At 38.2% G+C, this 21034-nt stretch overlaps 1 long non-coding RNA gene and 1 other non-coding gene across 2 annotated transcripts; one reads left to right on the top strand and one right to left on the bottom strand.

Moving 5' to 3' along the window:
* Positions 1-13053: 13053 nt before the first annotated feature.
* On the top strand, positions 13054-15360 carry LOC136346982 (uncharacterized). The gene is made up of 3 exons (XR_010733406.1): positions 13054-13166; positions 13942-14133; positions 14187-15360. It is a non-coding gene; the product is annotated as an uncharacterized lncRNA (long non-coding RNA).
* Positions 15361-18694: 3334 nt separating this feature from the next.
* TRNAK-CUU (transfer RNA lysine (anticodon CUU)) lies at positions 18695-18767 on the bottom strand. The gene has a single exon. It is a non-coding gene; the product is annotated as a tRNA-Lys (tRNA).
* Between the last annotated feature and the right edge of the window lie 2267 nt (positions 18768-21034).

Raw genomic sequence — 21034 nt, 5'->3', positions numbered from 1 at the left:
ATTGAATCTCAATATTTGAAATTTATACATCTGCGTGTTTATGCGAAAGTAGGCTCCATAGTTTGAACTATCACAGAAAAATTGCATTGTAAACCATTTATTATAGAGGATGCAAGGGGATTCGGGAACATTGGATAAAGAATGTCTGCCCTGAAGAGAAAGGAAACTGAATTCCCTGGGGGTTGAAATCTTAAATTAAGAAGCTTTATAGCATAAACTACTATTGCACGTATCAATTTTTGTCCGAGAAAGACTTATCGAATTCGATAACAAATGTTAAACCTCAATATATAAGGAAATTTTAGAAAATTTTAACAGCTGATAAGATTGTACCAGAGCTCGGGAAAGGACCTTCATGGTATGGACCATCACCAAAAAATGGCTGTTCTGGCTCATTCATTCTCAAAGAGGTAGGGGGTTAGTTACATTCACCAAAGGTCAAGAAGAAAGAGACACTTTCAGAACTTTTTTTAAATTCTTTAAGCTTGAAGTCACTATCACAGGGCATCAATATCATAGATGAAGAGGCTATATAGTATATACTAACATCACACAAATTTCCACATTGAAATACCAAACAGGAATTACGTGGAAGCAGTCAGTTCTAATCCAAAAAAGGAAATTTACGAGAATAATTAAATATTTTGAAGCTCACGCTTGCAGCCACTAACACAGATTTCGGTTACTTAAACTAAGAAGTTTGTATTATAATCACACAAAATGCCATGTCCAACTACGGCCATTTTCCATATTAAGAAAATCTCTGAAAATTTATGCATTTTGCAACTGTTTATCATTTGAAGCCACTATCACCAAGTTCGGAAGGTTTATAGCATGTACTACAATTACCGAAATTGCCACTGCCAAACATAGACTGGTAAGAATGTAAATGCAAGTTGTTCTATATCAACTTTGTGGAATATTCTAGCACTTGTAATAATTACATCTCGAAAAAAATATACTATAGATGATATATACTATTATCATAAAAATCGCAATTTCCCGATTTTAATTTAGAATTAGATTATTTGTGTTCAAATGCTAATAATTCCAGAACTCGCGAATGCCCCAATTTTCCTTCAACCAAGCCACCCCCAATCACGCCGCCCAGTTTCGTCCTCCCCAATATCTACCACAAAAAAACATGTACCCATCATAAACGTAACCGTTTATTACCGATACCGGGTCACTTCGATCACGCGAGAGCCGGTAAAAGAGCAACCCCCTTTCGAGTCAGCCACCCCCCAGCCACCCGCCCCCTGCGTCAACCACCCCCGAACCCTCACACCGTTGTTTTAGGGCTGGGGGTGGCTGTGTGGCGGCGTACGATATGATTATGATCCGAGGTTGCTTAGGAACGCGCAGCTTCCATCCCCCCTTCCGTGTATAAAAGTAGGGGGTGGCTGCAGGCGCCTCATTCCGACGGCAGGCGTCGCGAAGCGCGCGTCGTCCGCCGCGACGTCGGCGCGTCCTTTGCCAGATGGCAAACTCATGGTGCTAATTGTTTGTTACGTGTCGGGTTTACTGTACTGTTCCATTGAGGAGGACTAGCTGTGGAGGAGGGTTGAATTGAGAAGGAGAAGGTGAGTGATCGGTGAGAGGAGAGGCTGCGAGATGTGAGATTAGACTTTGTGATAAATGAGGGATGTTCTTGAAGTTTTTTTAAATCAATTTTTCTACTTTTCGTTTTTTCTTTGAGTAGGGTATATGATTTGGAATTTCACTGATGGGAGCTTAAAGTTTTCAGTCAATTCGTATTAAATTTCGACGGAATTTAGACTTAGGGAGGTTTGATTTATTGTGTAAAAATTAGGGATGCCAGTATCGTAGATTGAGACCAAAACGCTGCTGAAAATTGCAGCAGCACGAAAACTTTGAATATCGTGAGAATGTCATAGAAGTTTGAGATGTTACGCACGCTCAGGTGTTGTAACCAATATCTGCGGAATTTCGACGTAATTCAAGCTTAAGTGAACATCAATTACTGTGAACAACGCATTGACATCAGCATCGCACATTAAGGAAAAAATTTGGCAAATAACCCTTAAATTTTTAACGTTTAGATTTTTCCTACGCTTCTATCATTTGACCGACTTCTTAAACTTAGTTCTTAAACGTTTTTACAGAATTTAGACCTAAATTAGCATAAATTCTTTGAAAAAATAATGACTATCAGTGTGGTAGATGGTGAAAAAAAATCGCCAAATATTGCGATAGAAGAAGATCCACGAATTTTCAATAAAACTCAGAGAAGTTGAGGACTTAGGCACGCCCATGGGATTTAACCAATCTTTTTAAAATTTGGACACAAAGTAGTCTTAAGACGGCTTAAATTATTGTGGGAATATCATGGACGTCAATATCAGTATCACTAGAACAAATATTCTTAAATATAATGCTCTTAGTACCGATACTGTTAATATCAGTTGTGTGCGTAACTAGATTGCGGGCAAATCCAATAAACGGAAAATCCCTGTCACAAAGGGCCTTTCCACGAAATCATATCCAGCCTGGAACACATCGGAATTCCCTGGACTCTCCTGGACAATAACGTAATTAATGAATTTACACTTATTGATCAAACTGGAAAATTTTAATTTGCATTGTCAAATTTAAACAATGCTGCTTTGTTTGTACAACAATTTCCAGAGATATTGTTTTGATTAAAATTTGTTTGAATTCCTCGCTAAAATTCACCACGCGTAACTATCATCTATTCGAAACATTGACCCTTAAATTCAGGATTGAACTCAGAAACGCGAACTAAAAATTACCTACATGAAGCTTCACAAAAAGTTGCCGAAAAGCCCTTATATATACATACACCTCATTCAACCCCCTTAAATTATTGCCCTTTTATCACCCCTGTTTGGCTAATTATGTAAATTTCTCTGTGAATTTTAAACCGAAGCAAATTCGCCTTTAAAATTGCCAGAGAAACGCTCATCTAGCCCAGTAATAGTTTGCGAGAATAATTTAATAACTTTGGCCGATTTTAAGGAGGATTTGCTAGCTCGGGGTTGTTTCATTTGAACCCTAAATATTTAAGGGATAAAATTCTTCAATTTAGGAGATTATTGTTCTGGGGCTTTTTTGAGCCATGAAAGTAATTAGGAAATTCCAAGAAAAGTTTGAAAACTCGTTGCCCCCATCGGTCTATTTTATTAGCTGCCAGGCACGTAGAATAGGCAACTATTATTAAAAAAAGAGTTAATGTTCCTCATTTCCCAAAAAGCACTAACGTATCACATGTTTTTCCTCGGGCGATATTTTTTTAAAACCCACAATTCTCTACAATTACATCTAAGACTTACTGAGAATGTTCTGCAAATGTTTGTTCGAAGCTGCAAATTGGAACCTCGGACGCCTCTGTCTCCTACCAAAAAATAATATTATTTTTTTAATAACGAAGAGTTGCTATTTCTTATTTCCAAAAAATAGTGACGTGTCACGATATGTTTTTAAATAACTATTTTATAAACTCAGAACTCACTATAATTGCTTGTGGCAGTTAACTGTAGTAAGTTGCACTTTCGCAGGTGTCTATTTTCTAGGAGAAAAAATTGAGTTTTTACTGTTGTTTATGAAAGAAAAATTAGTGGTGTATAACGTGAATTTTTCAAGAGAACACTTACTCAAATTCAGGTTTTCGAGCAAATGTTTGCACAACAGCGTAAAATGGGATCTTCCACCCTTTCGTCTTCTTCGAAAAAAATGCGAAAGTTTTTCTATTAAAGAAGCAGAGTTAAGATTCCTATAAACCTCTCGATATCTGCTACAAAATATTTTCAAAATTCCAAGGGGATTTTAATTTTTTCATAAATTAGGTTATTAACATTTTTTGACACTTCTTGGGCAGTAAATGTGCTCCGTTCTTGGCTTTTTTACGCAAAATCTCGTAAAAAATTCCATTTTCAGCCTTTCAAAATCTTCAAAATATACTGACCAATGAAGGGATCAGCTTTCAGCTGTAGCCGGCAACTGCAGCTTAATCTTTCTTACAGCTTACAAAGCGATTTTCCAATCCGGTTAAGGGCACATACACATTACCCGACTGTGTACGTCGGCCTGGCAGCAAAATCGATAGAGATAAATAATGTGAAAATTCCATTGAATCGGACAAGTCGGCCGATGGAGCGAAAAGCGCTTACAGGCTTTTAAAAATAATGAACACGCAATTATTCGTCGAGTTTCTTCTTTCGAACCGAGAAGATAATACGATTTATGCGTCTGCAGCCATGAAGGGGGCGATTAGTGCCGAAATGAAACGGAGAAATACGAACAAACGCGAAGAAACACGAAGAAAACCGGCGTAGTACGTAGAGTGAGTCGAACCACCTCGATGCAAGGCGGCAACGTCCGAACTTACGATTTCTCCTATTGGGCACTTATTTGGTGATGGTCCCTCGTATCGATGCAGCAAATCGAGTTGTTATTTAAAAAGGAAAAGTTGAGCGTAGCAATTTCGCCTCAATATCGAAAGTTCCCGATGCACTTAGCGAAATAAAACACCATCGGAAAGAAAACTGAGCAAGCCTGGAAATTATTAATGAGATATACCGGCAGATTTCCCTTAGGACCTATAGGGCAGGTCAAATAGTAAGCTATGTGCCGGGGATATTCAGTTAGGAATGTTATTTTTCGCCCTGGGGAATACCTCGGCCATTTGAGGGGAGTTATTTAAAGGTCCTAGTCGTGTTTTAGGGCTGATAATCGATTTTAAACATTTATAACGAATTTTTTGCCTCAAAGCACCAAATCTTACCCCCCCCCCCCCCCACAATGAGTTAAAAATGGACATTTAAGGGTGACAATGCTTTAATAATGTAATTAATTCTCGACGAACTATTTCGCAATAATCGCCGGTGTGGGCCGATAGGAGGCGCTCGCATACTTGCATAATTGCAGTACATCACATACCGAATCCCTGCAACCAGGAATGCTTTGTGGTGTTTTCGGGATTGTTGGCGTTATTTGGGGGCGGTTTCGATTGAGATATTAAGGGTTGAGTATAGGTATTATGGTCCTGGAATTGGGGTCGAAATGTACGCTTAATTTCGCAGATAAATCTCGGAAATATGTGTCGAAAACTCCAAGTTGGTAACGATTGGGATGTGCCAGATGACTCGAGTGTGCTCACACATATTTTTTATTATATATATATATATATATATAATCACTTCCCTTATGTGCATACTGCGAGATGTAAACAAGAATTGCTACAGCACGAAAATAACTCTTTCTGGCTATTTATTTAACAACAGTATGATACCTCTCTGATTTTCTTGCAAAAATGGTTATAATTTTAGTTCAAATCAACGGATTCATGAAGCTGAAATCTATATTGATATATAACTATTGGCCGGTTATGCCTATGGTGTTAGGAAAAATTAGTTTTAACTAAAAGACGGTAATGAGCGGAGAAATATTTTTTGTTATTAATTTATTAAGATTTATCAAAGAACTTCCCGAAACTTTTTAAATGGTTCGCCTCTGATTTTCACGCAATCACAGTGCCAGTTTTATCGCAATTTCAAAAGGTCTAAATTACAGAGCACTTTTGCCACCGACGAATACTCATTGGCGTGCCTTCGGTCAGATTTAACCTGCATTATAAACCCCTCATAAATCGGTTTCATTTCCAAAAATCCCAACATAGAGAAAGAATACTGATAAATCGCTGATGCCACTCTATCTGCAATTTAGTGAATAACCCCCTATGGCCTGAATACATGAATGATATAGTCGGTAAGAGTGCGGATTAGGCTTAAGCCTTCATATATGGGAGCTTTCTACGTTTCTCCTGATATACGCGACTTGCATTTATCGACACTTTTACTCCGAAAGGGCTGTGATATTGAATGTTATTCGAAACGTGTGTTTGTGGATAAGATTTTTTTCGAAAAAACATAAGGGCTGAAACAATAAAGCACTCTGGAGGCATTACCGGGACCCCGGTTAAAAGCGTTTCCTCGTAGGAGTTACATATAATATGCGCTTTCCCTTGAATTTTCCGCTCCATATTCCTACATAAATGTTGAAAGTCGTGTCTAAATTCTGACATATTTCCTTTCTCCTCTGGCTGAAATTTTTAGTGCGATCACGGCTCCCAACATTCGTATCTCCTTACATACATATAAGTTTTATTTACGATCGAAGCAGGGATGAATTCTAATTCAACCTGATCAGAGTTTCGCAAAGAGCTACGCCACTGTCTATCCACATTTTAATTAATTTTTGGTGTCAGACGGGAGTCAATAGGGCGCTTTTTTTCTTGCCAAAAGGCCTCACTTGAATCTCTAATGATCTCTTAAGAGTTTGTTCACGGCGCCATCAGACCCCGGCAATTTTTCCTTTTTCCTGGAATAAATTAATAAAAACCCAATGTAATTAAGCGTTTTCCATACCCTCATTTCAATCGATGGATTAGGCTAAGTGACTTAAAAGGGAAATTGGAAAATTTTCCCCTAAAGTTTTATATTCAGTTTTCCCGGATATTTTCAAATATCTGGAAATTAGGCCCATCAGTCCGCCCCTGAAAGTTTCCAGATCAACGTAATTAATTTTAAAGTTCCTGCGAATTCATGGGGCTATAATTGCCTTTCACACGCATAGATTTTAAGGGACTAAAACTCCCCAAATATACTGTAAATTGCCGCTAGGCACGTCTCAGTGACTAACTCATGTATGAGAAGAGTACGCCCCTGACATTAGTCAAATCAAGAAAATTATTATGGGTGTTAGTGGTATAACACGACAGTTCAAATTCCTGTTTAGGGGGTAACTTTCAAAATTTCCTGTTATGCTCTTACATCATATGAACTGGTCCGCCCTTGACTTTATCGCAATAATGATAATGATGATGATCATTTTTGCCATTGCATAAGAACCTTGGGGGATAAAATTGAACCTAAATTATCTTTTTTGAAATCTTCTTTAAGGCACCGATTTTGTTGCTTTAATCAGTTAAACCTCGAGGATGATGTTTGAGCACAGTACGCACCTGATATTAATCAAATTAGAGTGATAATTTTTGTCTATGTGGAAGATACTTGAGGGCTTCAAATTAATCTAAATTTAATTTTGTTTAAGTTTACTTTTAGGAGCTAGAACTTGTTAAAACTTCTCATAACAACAATTAAACTGTTCTCCGATCTGCACACCTCACCCCTGATATTACCCCCTGATGTTAGTCAGAGCAAACTGATATTTACAATAATTACGGTTAAATCTAGGTTCAAGCAAAATCCCCTCCTAGAGGTTACAGTATTTCAACGTTTCCCTTAATGATAATTCAACTTCTGTTTGTACCTCGATAAGGGCTCCAGGTAGGGGTGCAGGACGCCTGTGATATTAGTCAGATGAAAGTAGCTTTTTTGGTATTAGGGAATTTTCAGGGGTAAAAATACGCCTGCGTGCCTATACTTATTTAGGGGCTATATTTTTCTTTTTAAATTCGTGCGTTGCAATTAAATGACTTTCCATGCTCGCCTTTAGAGCCAGTGGCTTAGAGCTGCAACTTTCTGGTAAAAGTCCCGAAGTGAACACCTAAATCAAGCCCAGGCAAATAGAAAATCAGATCCGAAAATCCGTTTAGATGCGGTTTTCTGTTGGCAAAGCCCTGCAAGATTTATACCTGAACGTTCCGGGCATAATGCGATTTCTATTGTGTCTACTCCACTATTTTATTTACCTTGGAAATTTATCGGCTGTACCTGCTTTGGGTGCTAAGCACACAATTTAATAGGAAAACATCCCCCCGATCGCAAGAAGAGGAATTAGCCCCCAGAATTGAGACATCTGAGGACAGCGCAGCCCGCTCTAGGCGCCTTAAAAGGGGGGAAAGATCGCCCCATTATTTGGGTCGTCCCGAAAACGTCACATTTCCACATGAGATGGAACGGGGTGGCATTTTTCTCAGGAAGCGAATGTTTAGACACTTTGCATTTTTACCGAGTCACTCAGGAAGCCGGGATCAGAAGATTGATGTCGGGTCACAATGCATGGGGAGACCCCACTTTCGCCTCCGAAAATGGTTATGGGGATCGTAAATCATATTTTCCAGAGGTGTCGGATAAGCCTTTAACCCCCAGTTGTCCATAACTCTACAATCTAGAACTAGAGCCCCTAGAAACCGGCCCTAATTCACCCCCTGCTCTGCTGATTTAAGCTCATTGTGTCAGTTTCTGCTTTCAAAATTTCGCCTTAGCTGCGAAATTGGCTCTAAAGAATTCAGGATTCGGCGCAAGGTCCCTGAAGGATAAATTCTATTTAAAAGTTAAATAAAACTCATGAACCTCCTCTCCTTTTCCGGCGCTAAATTTAGAGCTGTTTTCAAGTTGGGGACTGGAAACTGTTAAAAGTTGACTAAACTGCTTTGTATCTAAACACCTGGATGAATTTTCGAAGCTTTAGGGCCATACAAAGGCAATTTTTCAAAGGAATGTATGCATTTTTCAGGAATTATTAAAATATTTTTCCCTTCATGTTCCTTGGGAAATTAAGTGGCTTTTTCGACTTATTTAGGTTAGTTTTGGCTCGTTTGAAGTCATTTAGAAAACTCTTAATCAAACGGAAAATTGGTCTTTGGAAACAAAATCAGCAGCGACTTTAGGGGGTTTGTTAGTCGCAGCATGGATTAAGTGCTCGGTACGCCGCTGCGTCATTGTTATTTATGCCTGATAGTGTTCCGCCGCTGGTTTGTACATATAAATTCAGCTCCTGGACTCTTATATTTTCAGAAAAATGTCCTTCGCGACAGTTCAAATACCAGTAGTATACAGTCAAGAAAAATTTTGAAATTGAGAACTAAAAGCAAATTTTCACAGCAACTTTCATTCCATTTGTCTTTTTGAAATTTGCCATTGCGATCGCTCGAAAACCAGAGGCGTATCTGATAAACAGAGAGAGAAAGGCGGCAGCGTATCTTCGTCCCGGCCTGCAATTAGCTTTTCTTACGTCACGCGGTATGCAGGCGACGCGATAATTTACGTAATAAATTTTTACGAAAACGTGATAAAAGTGGTAAGATGGTATTTTTTTATGGTATTGAGGACATAATTTATGAGGTGAATCGGGCCGAAGTTCACGAAGATTCAAAGCCCCAAATCGGCAGCTTTGGAGTTCTCGGCAACGACCTGGTTTAGAGGCTTAGTATGGCACAAGTTATATAGGAATGTATGTGAACAATTTTGAGTATGTTTATACGAATCTTAATGTGAAAATTCATAAGGATTCAAAGCTTCAGCTGCTTTAAGGGTTTTAACGTGGACTTGATTTAATTGCTCAGTGCCTCCCAAATTTAAAAGAAGTTCATGTGAATATTTTCGATGCAATTGAGGGCATTTATAGCTACAATCGGGCCAAAATAACGGACGTTTTTCAATATATCTTGTCGTTTCAATTCAAATCAATCAAAAGCCTTAGACTAAACCAATGCGTATATTCCCCAAATTTAGAGCAATATCCGACTGCTCAAAGCTCTATCGCATTGCTCTAACAATAAATTGCCCTCAAACCCACTTCTGCCCCCAAAACTGAATTTAATATCCTCAGATGTTGAATGGGCCATACATCAAATACGTCTGCACGTCCGAGCTTGGGCTTTTAGTTAAACTCGCATCTTTTCTGACCTAATAAGGGCCATTATTTAACTATTAAATTCCCTCTTTTTTATGTGTCTGGCAAATATCAAAGCAAAGGCCTTAAGGCTCGTCTTTGTGCCGTCCACTTATCCGCCCTCATATACTCCATATATGTCACGCTTTTCTCTAAAAAAGAATTGAGAATAAGTTGCTTTTGAGAAAGAATTTTAAATATTGAGCCTCATGCATGGGGGTTAAAGTTTGAGGTCGATAATGAGATTCTCTGGTCCAGGGAAACCTCTTTTGTGAACGGGTTGGAGTTATTGTTTCAGGCCCATATCTCAACGTCAGATTTTTCCATTAATATTGCCAGGGGCAATGGAGATTTCGTCTGGAAATTATCCCACTGCCACGGAAAATGTAATAGAAATTAGTTTCTTTGAAGCCCTTTTAAGAGGGCAATTTATTAATGTTGCTGATTGCTCTATCGAGCGATAGAGCAATGGCGAATTTCTCCGTTTTTTCTTTGAGCGAGATGCAAAAGAGACGAGAGACAGATAGGGATAGACGGACTCAAAGAAGGGACTTTTGAGGGAAAGGGGCTTTGATATCTCAAACAATAGGATTGTTGGATGTTTCCATGATTCGAAGATAGTTGGGGGCTGCTTAATTCATTTGAAATCACTTCAAGACAGTCGTTAAGAAGCAAACTTAGTTTAGTTTTGCCCACCTTGGGAGAACAAGTTTTCGTTAATTTGTAAGAACGCAAGAAACGAAGTTTAAGAGTGGTTCTTTGTCGAAAATTGGCCCAAGTCTTCTCCTTTAAACTGAAAAAATTTTATTGAACTATAAAAAGAAATCAGAGACGTGCTTACAGGGCTTGAATACAAGATCAGAAAATATTAATGAAATATCAGTTACAGAACATATTCATGGTTTTCTAACAACTAAACGCTGCTATGCCCCTATTTTATTTTTTTTTTGTGAGAGGTACTTCGATTCCTCCTCTTTCGATATAAAACTTATAGAGGCGATACGAGAGCAAGCACAAACGTACAAGGCTTGGACTAAGAACCATAAAACTAAGAGTGAATCCTCATTTCGCGGTGCGTTTGCCATACAATTCGAATCTATTAACGAATTTTTGTTCAACATTGCATTTTTTATGTTAATTGTAAAAATTTCTCCCTGTTAAGAGCAAAAATTCAAAAAGTCATACTAACGCGACTTAAAGCGAACGAGGCAAAGATAGCAAAAGAGTAATAATAAATTTCCTTTTTGATGTGGTATGTTTTCATAACATTCCAATAGATAAACTACCTATCGTTTATCATTGAAGGTCTGCAGGAATTTACCCCCTCTTTAAATAAAAAAAATATTAATATCAATCGGTAAGAACCAGAGGCGCACGGGGTGTAGGCATGCGATTAGAGATCAATAAAAATAAATCATTCCACTTTTAGATGGCAAGTCTACAGAAATTTTTGGTCACTAAACGAAGATGTGAACAACTTTGAAGTTCTCCAGAAAACTGGGTCACACCATTCTCCATGAAGGAAAAAATCATGGACCTAATAGAAGCTCAAATAGTATTATTGTGGACACTAACGCAAACGGTTAATAAAAATACATAAACTGCAAGTTATTCTCACAAGTTATGCTCTAACTGGCCTTTCAAATAAATAAATTTTCAAGGAAAATTGCCGCCATTTTTGAATCCTCAATTTACCCCTAAAAGCAATAAATAACACTGGTATACTCCCCATGAAGATATTTGAAGAGCTTTTAAGGGAAAGAGGAGAGATCGGGTTTTTTCAAACCCTCATCTCTCCTCCGTCAATTAACGTTCCCTTAGTATAAGCAAAAAATCCAATACTATCACATCTAGGCTTGTAGTCACAACGCCAGACATCCAGTGATATCCAGGCGTGCATCCCTCAATAGACTGAAGGGCTCGGTAAAGGGTGCGGTAAATCGGGGTGACGTAGCAAGGGCGAGGACGCCCAAGGAATTCGTAAGGTTCACACACATCCATAGTAGGGAATCGATAGGGCTCTTAAAGGGAAAATTAAATTTTCTGTTTAGCCGGAGATAAATAAATAAATAAATAAATAAATTGAACCCATAGGAAATCGAATTAGTGGCTTTTCCAGCCAAGAGAACTGCTTCCAGTTCCTGGCTCGGAAATTATCGTCCTAATTTTGACTGGCACCCAATTATATAAGATTCAATTCCGGTTTGGAAACTTCCAGATCGATTATCCCTTTAAGGGTGCGGCCCTTGAGGAACCCTGTTTAAAATGGAAATAATTAATCGTGAACAGGATTATTAATACGTCACAATATACCTATCAAATGTTGCCCAAATAGGGCAAACAAAAATAAATGGACGTGTTCCTGTCCAATTTAATTGAAAAATCACTCTAATTTATTGTGGGCCATAAAAGGCCGAAATTAAAGCTTTTTGATACTGGCAATTTGCAGGTGCATTATGGTGGGATGAGTATTTTCAATATGAAAGTTATCAGCGACAAGTGGAATTAGCGGTGGTTTAACTACCGGCACTAAATTAAAAAGTTGTAAAAATCAACATATTGGGTAACAATTTGAATTTCAGTTAACAATTTTCATTAATTTTGAACGCTTTAAAGTGGATTTTTTGAGCTTTAATCTCTGATTTTTTTGTTGCAGTAACTGGAAAAGAACGTGGAAATGGCTGCAGACGGAAAAGTGGGAAATTTGTTGACGAAATGGCGAAGGTAAGTGTTCAGGGTTTTCATATAGTGAAGTACAGTACGATACCTGCCTCGTTTTTTAAGAGTTTTTTTTATTTACTGTTGTTTGTTTTCTGCATTTAAATTTGAGAAATTTCTTCAAATCAAATCAAAAATGTGAAAGCCAATGTGTGCTATAAAAGATTTGTTTATGGAGAGATTGAACAAAATATAGGGAAATCCAGAGGCGTGCCAGAAAGTAGTTCGACTTTTATTACGTGCAAGCCAGGAACTTAATGAGAGGCTTCCGAGCTTATACTAAAATGTTTTTTTGTAAATTTAAGAAAATAGAGACTTTACGATTTTGTTTCCCTAAGTTGTACATTATAGAGAAAACTTTTGCGTTTTGAATTTTTATTGAACCGAAATCAGAGGCGTACAATCCGAATTTTCCACACCACACAAATAGACACCACCATAGACAGCACCAAATAGATTGTAGAAATTTTCAAAAAGAACACATCACTGACATTTCGTACCTAAAATTTTTTGAAATTATATAAGTTGTCTTGGAAATAATGATGCAGATGCCTACAGGGTGTATGAGGGTAAAAAATTAAAGCGGCGCAATTAAAATTTCCTTATGCGAAAATTGCATCTTTTCCTTTTATTTTATAAGAAAATTGGGGTAAATTGGGACCACGTTTGGCATTCCACATAGGAAATTTGACGGATTTTTGGCATAAATCAGTGTCTTGAATATTGCAAATTCATCGTGGCCCGTGGGCGTATATTTGGCCCATAGTGAGTTTAAAGAACCATTTTATAACTCCTGAATACCAGTTAAACATCCTGAAAACATATCAATGGTAAATTGTAGCATAGAAAATCATTTTGATAACAAATTTTATATGAAAACAACTTGTCATTTCGAAGAAGTTTAGAAATTGATGGTCGGGTGGCCTCCGTCGCTTCAGAGGTGCATCTAAGGCGCAATCTCTGGATTTTTCAGCATTTGGAAGATGATTTTCTCGTGTGGGCCCGCAGTGAAAATTTTATTCTTTCATTAATCGATTTTGAGCGGAATGAACCAGTCTCACTCAGTTTGTCGTAAAATCGCTTGAAAGTTCAATGATCTGGTTGTTTATTTTTGGGATAAAGTTTCGAGTATTTTTCAACAACACGACAAATTCTAAAATTTATTTGCTCGCAAACGCGAATCGTATTTCTCATATCATTATTAGTAAATCCATTTAGTCGGGGTATTTGGGAAATTATAACACAATTTACTTATCGCACTAATGAAACAAACTCTGCATTAGTGCAATTATGGCTAATTATCCATATTGCAAGCGTGAGTAAAAGCGGCAAAAATGGCGCCCGTGCGACATTTTGTTGCTTCCATGGTCTGCCTAAATTATATATTTAACTGGAAATATCTCGTAAACGGTTAGGAATACGAGTTTTTTTCACGGAACATGTTTTTAGTGTAGAAGACTGCAGGGAGCAAGAACACGTGAAAACATTAAAGTCATCCAATCAACTAAACAGCAAACTTAAATAAAAATCTGCAGATGTGTCAAGCCCCAGCCAAAATTTCTTCTCTGAATTTTCAATAGCCTGACGTCATTCGTTGACCAACAGGTGACCAATCAACGTCTACGTCTGGATAACACATTTATGAAACTGGAAAAGCCCCGTAAAGTAACCGGGCGATAATAGTTCCTCGACTCATTCATCACGTGGGTCGCATTCCTTAAGGAAACGACCGTTCCAGCCTGGATGGGGTGACGCAACACGTATCCATGGCAACGCGGCTGTTCCAGACATCCTCGGGTGAATAATCCATTGTATATGTAATACGATAAAACTAATTTTGTTATCGTCAGGCGGTAATAATCGCACCAGCGGGACCTGGATAGCGTGAAGTCGAATGTTGAAAGTGTGTCCTGGAAAATTTCTCTATCCCGGAACGGCAACAAGGAATTATCGCCTTTCGGGTTGTAAAATCTCGAAGTTAATTCCAGGATAATTAACGCGGACTTAAAGCGTTTAAAAGCCAATTTTCTTTTTTAATTAAATTTTCCTTCTTTGCTATGGCAGAGGCACAGGAAAAACACCTTTTTCCTAGGCCAGATTTCCCACACCAGATTAGGACCAAATACCTACTATGGAAAATATCAACAAATTTGACCTCAGTTCTTGCCTCTAAGCTCTGAGAAGAATGGTGACTCTATAAGTGGATTAAGGCAGCGTTATCCGGGAATAAGTAATATCAGTGACTTAGGTACTTCAGAAAGCACTTGGTTTTCTCTCAGGGTAGTAAGCGGCAACACTGCATTTATCATCCTGGATATATCTGGATAGACAGCGTTGTCAGGTGGTTCCTTTATAGTGATTAGTGCCGTGCAATTTCGCTAATGTTCCGTAAACCAGAAACCGACTATTCAGCGTCTCAAGTGCACGGAATCGTCGTCGGCATTTTAAATTAGACATCGGAACAAAACAATATAAAAAGGGAGAAAAAACCGGGGGTGTAATTGACAACCCTCTCGGGTAGCTCCCCCTCTCTCACTCCCTGGCTCGCATTGTTTTACCGGATAATGGATTGCCGTTATTTACTTATGCCATAGATGCGGAAACTTGAGCTGATTGCAGAGTTTTACCGAAACAAAAGAACAATGATGGGCAGGAGAGCATTAGGTTTTCAATTTTTAAATGAAAGCTATTCTTTGCTTTACGTTACAAAATAGCGCTAATTGCTGCTGTATTTTAGACAGATACGTACTGTAAGGGCCCATTATTAAAATTCCTGCAGATCTATATTTAATCGATATGTAACATGTTCCGGCCACGGCCAATTAACGCCTGCCTAATTCAATCTCACTTATCAATTTCAGACTAACACAACCGATCGATCCGCCTATTTATAAGATCTAATAAATTGGTTAAGTGTATTAAAGGGCTGTAAAGCCTGTAGGGCAGCGGCCGGAACCGGAATCATCCCTTAAACACGCGGCATTCAATGAGAATATTTTCTCCGCCATTTCGTCTAGAAAACTTATTTACTACTTATTTATGTCTAAATTGCAGTAATATAGTGACGTTTATTAAAGTCTGTTAAATACTTACTTGAGGGCTCTTAGCAATGGTAGTTGAACCTCAAAATCACCTGCGAAAACACTCATATCAGCAGGCTTAAAACGGAGTGCATTCAGGTTCAGAGATGCACTAATTTTTAATAGGATCTCTTAGCATTATGCCTGAACTTCAATGCTGACTTTTCTCAGCAACGGAGGACAGCACTAATTTCATTCATAAGCTCATTGATATATTAGCATAGATTTAAAACATCGAATGCTTATGTTTGCAAATGTATCGAAGGGTTATAAGGCCTGCAGGACAGTGGCGAGAAGAGAAGTCAGTTATTAAACAGATGGCATTTAATGGGAGACTTCCCTCCGTCATTTCGTCGAGAAAGCTTATTATAGAGCTATTTATAAACAAATTCCAGCAATCTGTTGAAGCTTATTAGGGTGTATTAAATACCTAAATGCGATGTGAGAGATGCTAGTGGTAATAAAATTTCAAGAATAAGATATTTTCGTCCCCGTCTACTTAAATTTTTTTGCCACAGAAAGATATTTCTTTACCCCCCTTCCCCCAAAAAATTGTTAAAAAAACTGTTCTAAGGGATTTTCTAACTACTTTTAGACCCCCCCCCCCCTCCAACTTACGCCTAATAAAACTCGTCTAGATAAACTAAATTACGTTGAAAATTATAATTTAGTGGAAAGGCAAATCCCTTCCGACAGCATAATCGACCATCAGTTGCGCCCCTTGTGCGTGTAGGGGTTTCGGGCTCCCGAAATTCCTAGGCCTAATTGAACTAAAGGGTTGCGTGTGTTGATATATGAAATAATGCCCCCGCTTTTCGTTGTCGAGGAAAATTGGAAACTTGATGAATTCTGGGCGGTTGCGAGGGGTGGCTGAAGAGGAAGCGTTGAAACCTGCCCGTTGAAGCGAACCTACCCCCATAAATATGTAGGTCGTTGGTATATTTCGAATTAACCTGAACTAACCCGAATCCTCCCCTATAACGGATTTTCGATTAGGAGCCGTTTTATTGTCTCCCTTAGTGCCATCCCTTAATATTTTAATCAAGGCAACAAACAAGGAACTTTCAGCAGTGTTCATGACGTGCTAAAATTCATTTACGTCGCCTTCGGTCCAATATAACCGCCCTTAAACTCTTAATTGTATGGTACAGGGTTGATTGTTATCTTGTCAATTATTGGCACTCTTTCGGAGCTGTTTTGTGGGTCGAAATTGATGGATTAACGATGTCTTTGGGCCAATAAGGTCAACAGCCCGGTATTAAAGGGGTTAGTTTATGCGTTGGGGGGTGTCCAATTCGACCTATCAATGTATAAATTCGATTTTAATATTGGCGGAATTTTTCAATATAGGTATTAAAGGGGCGTTTAGCAATAACGCAATAGACAAGAGCCCCAATACAATGGGAGCAGCAATTTCCGGTGCGATGGGAAAAATCCAATAATGGCACTTCGACTGGGTCGGAGATTTTTATATATTTTAGAGAGACAACTGCTCTGTATGAGGTGCAGTTTCAGGGGTTTCAGGGAGTGTTGGATTGCTGTCCAAGCAGGAAGGTAATTTGAGCTGAAGGAAAGTGCCTAAGGGGTGTGTGACAGGTTTAAATGCACTCCTACTTGAGGTGTTCTTTCATGAACTTTTCTGCATAGAATTTGGAAAGGATTTTTTAAAATTAAAATCCAATTGAGTATACTATTGTTGCTGAACTTGAAACTGTCCTTTTTGACACTATCCACGGCAATGATTTTAACTTTATTATGTTGCCTACACTTCCATGTACAATTTCTATTTTGGCAACTAATTTGGAAAATAACCATTGGCGTACGAAAACCCGAAGTAACAACAACGATTTGTGAGACCTTCAGCATTTTTTGGCAAATTTAATACTGCTTTGAGAGATCCACTGCGCCAGTGACTTTAAAGCAATTTCGCGGCAAAGACTCTTTTATTACAAACACAGACCCTAGAGAAAAACCTGGACGTACGAGAGGATTGAGAGGAGATAATTGAGAGGGTAAATGAAGAAGGAGCAAAAAACTCATAACTTTTAAGTAGTTTTGACAAATATGAAAGTGTCTTCTCAGTGCTTCTCAAATTTGCTTTTATAGACCACGATTTTTCAAGTAAATTGGGGAGTAGACATGGGCGTACAGGAGAGAAATTTTTAAGGAGCAACCAAACAATATTTACCTCCCTGACTTTCTTTCAAAAAAGGCTGTAATTCAACTGGTTTAAATTGACCAGATTACGCTTTTCTGCAGCCAGTGGTTAATTGGTGTAGCAAGAAAGATTATAATTGTTCAAAATTTAGTGGATCCAGCAGCTTTAACACTTGGAAATCCTCAACAAAAATGTTTCTGTGACGTCTCCTTGTTCTTATCGTATCAAACTAAAACTAGACCACATCAAATTTCAAAACATGACACCGCAAATGAGCAGATAAACAGAAAAGCTACGTCGCAGTAAACCTCCTATCAGTTTCATTCAGACCGTGCCTGCCCACGCATATCACTCCAATAAAACGATGATTTAATAATAAAATATATCATCAAACATATGGCTGTTCGTTAAAATAAATAATAATTATTATTAATTAATGGCGAAAAAAGTATACTGAAACGTGATTAGACAGTCACGGTTGGACGTGTTTGACCCAACACATGAACTTTCATGATGCTCAAATATTTTACGCACGAGGCGCTATAGTGCTATAGTTTAGGTCATGATCGAGGAGGTTTTATTTTGAATGCATTTAGGTTTAATCTCCACTAAAACATATACAAAGATGACTTTGTTTAATCACAATGTCGAAGTTCTTATTCGGTTTAGACTGATGCATACAAAGTCAAACGCTGTAACAGTTTTGTATTACGCTTGAGTTTTATTTCATTTTTTCCAAAATGTTGAAATCTGACCTTACAGCACGGAAAAACCTGCTTTCTCAAATGTTCGTATCATTTTTTTTATGAATGTATTATAAATTTTATTATTTTGTTGTACTTCTTCCCGTGTCTCTGTTGTGCACTTATGTCTGATATCCAATTTAGTTTTTAAAATCGCAGTTTATCTAACTAACTTTATGCTGCAAAACAGCAATTTAAATAATTAGTATAGGTCGTCTTAGAAAGCAGTTTCAAATTTGTCTAATCATTAGACTTTGATATTCATTGCACATCATCACAGTAAATTAAAAAAAACTCAGAATTATGTATTCGTTATATACTTAAAAATTTTTACAATATATTTTTGAATCATGACAAAAAATATTTCCAAAAAGTTGCGCCCAACGTGGGGCTCGAACCCACGACCCTGAGATTAAGAGTCTCATGCTCTACCGACTGAGCTAGCCGGGCCTGTTAGGTAACTTTGCTAATACGGTATCTGAACAAGGATGATAACGCCACTAAATGACAAGAATAAAATGTCAATGACTAAGGCGATTCAGTGGCGTGCATTTAATTTTCTAATCTTGCAAATTAAATCTGAAAGATGCGTGGAAGCAATGTAGATAAACGGTGGTAAATATTAATCTTCTGTTATTTGATCAATTTGTAGTTTGCAAATGAATCCGGCTTCGTATTTAACTCATCTGAGTCCCACTTTCCTCAACAAGGCAATTTCCCACTGTCGGAAAAATAATATAAAAATGCGATTTTTGCTGTGCACAGGCGGAGGTGTGGAAAAAAATTCATGACAAGGCACAATATTCCGCATTGAGCACATTCCCAACCCAAACAACAACGCTATAACCTGCGTTTAATTGTTATCTGGACTCTTTTATCATGGCGGTTATGCACAAGCAAGCATTTTAATTATTTGCAATCATGCTCCGGTGTGGTGTCAGAGCCAAATTCAAATTTTGACGGTTAGAACGGACCGAAATTAAAAAACTGATATATTTTGATTAAAATCATCCGTTGAATTTTTATCGACGCTAATTGCACTATTACATTGTGGTGTAAAAACGGCGGCAAGTGTGCATTTATCGCTACTTATCAAAACAACGGCATGTAAAATGAATTTCTTATTTCTCAACCGAAATGGGTCGAGCAACACCTCATTTTCAACTGCTTTAAACTCGGGAATTCAATACAATTCTGAAAAGTTCATTAAACTCAACCATAACCAAGAAACAGTATATTTCCTCGCTTCAAGAGCCGCCACTGGCCACTCGACTCTCCACGAACATTCCACCGGGAGCCAGACGCTCGTGAGCCATCTCGCTCTCTCTCCAGGAAACCTGGACCGTTCCCACAGTCGTCTTCGTCGCACCCGTCGTTTTGTCGCTCTTACGCATTCCTATCAGAATCTCGCGGATGTTACGTGTCGCCTTCAGTCGGTTTTATCTCGTCCGAGTTTCGAAACGTAAAAAATTTCGTCTCTGCCCGAAACCGATTGAGTTCAGAGGCGCGATCCGTGCCAGATTTGTGCCAGACGACCCGCTTTGCCAGACTTTGATGATTGTTTTCCCAAGGTTACATTGTTGGTTTTAGAATTTCGAGTGCGGATTGTTCCCTTGAGAGGTTCGGCCTGGATGTGAAAGTAAGTTATTTTAAAGTTTTGAGGTTGCGCAACCTCGAAATCTGGATAACCACCACCAAAACCGTAAAATAACTGTAGCCGCGGAGTGGGAATCTAAAACTGATTTGAAAAGTGGAAGAACAATTTTTTATTAATAGCCCTTCATCATCCAGTATTCTTTCCAGACTCCGCAGGCAGCTGATCTAGAGCCTTGGCAGCAAATGTGCATGTCATGCCGGAAGCCAGAGCCATAATCATTAGATTCTATAATTAAATGCCAGTTTTCCAGTTATCTAAAGCTAAAACACTCCAAGGTTGCTCAGCGCAGAACGGGCTTTCAGTTTTCTGCCTGGAAATCTACTTTTTCACTTAGCAAATCACCCGTTTTATCCAATACTCTTAATCTACTAAATGTAGTAGAATGTCCCCATTATGCATTGTCGTACACCTAAGTGGATGGATTTTCAGTTTTTTGAGGCTTAAAGATCTAAAGTTATCCATATACAGAATCTCCTAAAAGTTGTGGGGCAAAGCAACGGTAGATTCCCGCCGTCACAATATTAAGATTCATCGCAATTATTGTATTCCGAAAGTTAATATTAACAAAGATACAGGGTGTCAAAATTTAAATTTTGTTTTTTTAATTCCATATGTTTACCCTCTTTTGACCGGTGGACTTGAAGTGTGGTGCACAAGGGTTCTCAGACGTAGGAAACAAGGGAGTGCTGTCGGTTGTGTTGTAGCCAATAGGGGGAGCCACTTAAAACCGTATTGGATATTTAAAAGGGCTCTAATTTTTACTTACGCATCTCCAATAATCCTATTAATAAAAAAATATTCTGATTAATACTTTAGATAACAATGGTGTACTTGTTAATGACCTCAAAGCTTGATCGATTTCAAGATAATTATATAATGTACAATACGTGTGACACGGAAAAACTTGACTTTGACAAGTTACTACTCGGTCACTGACAACTTGACAATTCAATTTAAAAATGGCGCACGTAGAAACAATACAAACGCCTTGTGTCGGTTGACTTCGCCAGCTCTCGGCTCAATTCGAGAATGCATACATACAAACACTTATGAGGCATTA

This window comes from Euwallacea fornicatus, chromosome 2 (assembly GCF_040115645.1).
Source record: "Euwallacea fornicatus isolate EFF26 chromosome 2, ASM4011564v1, whole genome shotgun sequence".
Classification (NCBI taxonomy): domain Eukaryota; kingdom Metazoa; phylum Arthropoda; class Insecta; order Coleoptera; family Curculionidae; genus Euwallacea; species Euwallacea fornicatus.
Note: the sequence above shows the minus strand (reverse complement) of the source record. Positions and strands in the feature narration are given on the sequence as shown.